Here is a 4,486-nt window from a genome sequence, read left to right as displayed (position 1 = left end):
TTAGGCCTGACTCTACGTCTACCTCTGCCTAGGTGTGCAACTTAAGACAAGCCCCTTTTCCATGTGAGATCTTGGTTTCTGTAGCTTTCAAAGATTATCACCACCACCCACCCTCATTTCTGTTCCAGGGAACAAGCTAGATAATAGCTATGAAAGCACTTTGAAAATCCACTATAAACATGCTACACATAACAAATTCAAATTACTCGTACTCATGGATTTTAAGTTGTAAGGCTCAGAAACTGGCTGAAAGCAGATTTATTTAAGGGAAAAAAAGAAAAGAAAATTTATTTTACAGATGTTTTAAATACAGAACATTCTTATAAAAATCCCATTGTAAGAAGTATTTGACCTCATAGGCACTAGAAAGTCCAAAGGCAGCTTCTATCTCTCTCTCTCTCTCTCTTTCTCTTTCTCTTTCTCTCTTTCTCTCAGATATGTGGTCTTATCTCCATTGCTCTATATATTTGTCTTATTATTTTCCTGCTAACTAATTTCTGCATGTTCATGACTCAACAGTCTAACTGACTCAAACTTTGTAATCCCAACTCCAAAGTTCCTTAAGAATCTGATGTTCATGCAAATATCATCAGCCATAGCACAGAGGGCAGAATCTCATGAAAGTAGGGAAGGATGCTCCTTCACAGATGTGAACAAATCAGATTTACTCAGATGGTAATTGTGATTGTGAAGAAAATGGTTGGCACCTTAGTACAGAAGTGTGATGAGCATAAAATTACATAAATAACCTACCACCTCATTAGAGTCTCATTAAAAACAGAATATTACTCTTCCCAAAAGCTCAGATGAGGATATCTACTTGTAACAAGCATAGAGAAGCCTCTACTTCACAGGGAAAGGACAGGCATGGTTCCTTATCTATACCTAGTGCTATAGGGAAAATTTGAACATTATTAATATCTTTATATTTCTGTGACTTGCATGATTCAGGATTTTTTTTAATCCTCTATGATACATTTACCTTACCTGTCACCACTGGCCACTAAAAAACCAATAAAGTTATGAAAGATGATGCTTTCATGTGTTTGAAAAAGTAATTGAGAATGTATACTTTTTAAAATCAATGAGTTAAGTGAATAAAATATTTTAACTTGATTTTTAATGTGACATTTTTAAGCCTTAAATGAAGATTTTCTATGTATAAGTAGGTGACTGAATTTGCCAAAGGACTGATCTGTTTGAAAATGGGTCAGTGTTGCATTCAGCAGAAAAAGATGGTGACCTTGTGGGAAGAGGCTAAGCAGCATGGAATCAGGGAGGAGTTGCTCAAGATGTCCACAGAAGAGATTATCCAGTGCATGTGACTGCTGGACAGTGAAATCAACATTATTAGGAGTGAATCATTATGAGTTACCCATAAACTCTAAGCCATGAAGGACAAGATCAAAGAGAACAGTGAGAAAATCAAAGTGAACTAGACCATGCTATCTATAACTAGTCTCTGTCTTTGAGCTTTTGGATGTTTATCCCAATGACCAAGAGGAGGGTGGTGCCGATATTGACCTGAACTCCCAGAGAAAGTGTGTAGTGATCAAAACCTCTACATGACAGACATATTTTGTGCCTATGTCTGGGTTAGTGGATGCTAAAAAACTGAAGCCCAGAGACTTGGTGGTCATGAACAAAGACTCTTAGCTAATGCTGGAGACTATCCCTGGAGTACAACTCACAGGTGTAGGCCATGGAGGTGGACAAGAGCTACACAGAATAATACAGTGACACTGGGGGCTTGTACAAACAGATTCAGAAGCTGGTTCAGGCCATTATCCTGCCAATGAACCACAAGGAGAAGTTTGAGAAGTTGGGGATCCAACTTCCAAAGGGGGTGCTGATGTATAGGCCCCCGGGTACAGGGTAGACCCTGCTGGCCCAGGCCTGTGCTTCACAGACCAAAGCCCCTTTCCTGAAGCCGGTTGGCCCAAGCTGGTGCAGATGTTCATCAGGGATGGTCTGGGAAGCCTTTGCCCTAGTCAAGGAGAAAGCCCCATCCATCATCTTCACTAACGAGCTGGATGCCATTAGCACCAAGTGATTTGACAGTGAGAAGGCTGGGCACCAAGAGGTGCAGAGGACAATGATGAAGGTTCAGAATGGAGCTGGATGAGTTCCTGACCAACACCCAAGTAAAGTTAATCACAGCCAGCAACACAGTGGACATCCTTGACCCTGCCCTGCTCTGTTCAGGCTAGCTGGACTGAAAGAATGAGTTTCCAATGCCCAGCAAGGAGGCCTGGGCCAGAATCAGGCCAATGCAGTACCAAATGATGACTAGTAGCCCTGATGTGAACTGAGGAGTTAACCCACTATATAGATGGCTTTCAACAGGGCCTAGTGCAAGGCCATGTGTGTGGAGGTAGCCATGATCGCACTATACAATGGTGCCATGAAATTGACCCCACGAAGACTAAATGAACAGCATCCTGGAGGTGCAGTCCAAAAACAAAGCCAACTTGCAGTACTATGCCTAGAGGGTTGCCCACCACACCACTCCCTGGTCTCTTGCTGGTTAAAATTCATAATAAAAGATGGTTTCAGGCCCCTAACAAAAAATGCGTCAGTCTCTCCAGCTGAGCTCTGTTAAGCACATATTACCACCTCCTTTTCTACATCAACCAGGACAATCACCAGTTTTACTCCCTTGTTTAAAATCAGCAATGTGGTGTGAGCAAATCTAGGATCCCAGTAAATCTTTCAAGTACAATTTTTTTTGGAACATGGAGTTTAGAGAAATATTTCTCAAAAATTCAAAATCAATTATCTTATTTGACAGATAATGGCTAGAAGGGTGAAAAACATGCCCTATAAATGACATGGAATGGACCCTTGCTCAAGCAGCAGCATGGCCGCAGAGCAGCTCTACAGTTTATATTCAGAGTACAGATTCCTTACTTAGGTGAGCCTGGCTTCTCTGTAATCAGACAGTGTATCCATCTACTGAATGAACACAAAAGTCAATAGGTAAGCTTTGGCACCAACTCTAACAGGCAGGAAATAGACCCCTGGCATCAAGGTGGCATTTGAGTCATATTTTTATTTATTAGGTATCTCTTTAGTGAATCCAGATACCTCAGTTTTAAAACATCTGCCCATGTGAAAAGATTACACTGAAGCCCAAGGGAGAAATAGCTTTATAATCTATTCTTATTTTCTTCTTTTTCTTATCTCACTTTTCAGGGCACCCATAAAGCATGAATCTCCCCAGAGAGGAGAACAAGACTGCAAGATGGGAAATAAAATACAGTCATGTTTTGAAGACTTCCCCATTTACCTACCAATTTTCCTTTCTTTCATGTTGTAGCTGCTTTCAAGTCATAAAAGGATAACTTGTGTTCACTTGTTATGGTGAGAGAGAGTGCCTTTTGCAGCATGGAAAACACATTTGCACATTTGATGATATTTATCAAACATAGTGTATGTCATGAAGTGTAGCTAGGCATGAAAATTAGAATGTTTTGCAAAAAATGCATTAGAGAGGTCAAAGGTTACGTATATACCTTCAGCATATAAGAGAAGAACCCAAAGATTCTTGGGAAGACAAATCCAGACTCAAAAGTTCTATATGTATTTCGAATATGGATAGGGTGGGAAATAGGTAACAATTACACATTAAATGTGATTTTAAAGGCAAAATATCATCACCCAGTTCAATAATAACCATCATTACCTAACATGTTTACACACCTGCAGCAAATGATTTAATTCTAAACACAACATAAGGTAGTAATTCTCGACTATCAGCATATTTTGGAACCACCTAAGAATTTTATTAAAATGCAGATTCTAGGGTTCAAACTTCTTGAGTTTCTAATTTATAAAATCTGTGGTAGGTCCTAGTAGTGCACATATTTTTATCAAGTACTCTGAATAGTGTGGATGCCTTCACTATTGTCCATTGTTAGAATCACATCATATGAACATATGAGGGAAGATCAAAAAAAAAAAACCACCTCCACCCAGAATTATCTTCTGGAGGGCAGGCCCCTTATACTACAGGCTTCCCCTGCAAGATGAGTGTTCTAGGAACCCACCCATATCAGTGTACCAGCTGGTAGTGTTGTGAGAGGCTGCATTCAGCTTCAGTGAATTTTTTTGGAACTCTTTCAATATGTTAGCCCATTTCATGATAGGTGATTCACAAGCACACCTGCCCACACTTTGCTGAGTGTTCAGAATTTTTTGACTGGAAATGGTGTGATCCTCATGTCCCACCCTCCATATTCACCCAATCTCATCCCTCAGCAATGTTTTTTTGGGGGGCTTGTTTGTTTCCCTGGATGAAAAAAAATCCTCAAAGAGAACTCTTTTGCTGACATAGTAAAGGTGAAACAAACAAACAAAAAATAGCAGAAGCACTAAAAAGCATCAAAATCAACAATTTCAAAAACTGTTTTGAGCAAGGGAAAAAATATCTTGATAGGTGTATTGCATCAAATGGAGAGTACTTTGAGGGTGACTGAGGTTTAAA

At 39.8% G+C, this 4,486-nt stretch overlaps 1 pseudogene; it reads left to right on the top strand.

The window, feature by feature from the left end:
• Window positions 1-1,229: 1,229 nt before the first annotated feature.
• On the top strand, window positions 1,230-2,489 carry LOC119003021 (26S proteasome regulatory subunit 6A-like; annotated as a pseudogene).
• Window positions 2,490-4,486: the final 1,997 nt, after the last annotated feature.

Source organism: Sturnira hondurensis, unplaced genomic scaffold, assembly GCF_014824575.4.
Source record: "Sturnira hondurensis isolate 20B ecotype Veracruz unplaced genomic scaffold, ASM1482457v3 Scaffold0018484, whole genome shotgun sequence".
In the NCBI taxonomy this organism is placed as follows: domain Eukaryota; kingdom Metazoa; phylum Chordata; class Mammalia; order Chiroptera; family Phyllostomidae; genus Sturnira; species Sturnira hondurensis.
The sequence above is the reverse complement of the archived record's forward strand: the minus strand, read 5'-3'. Positions and strand labels throughout refer to the sequence as shown.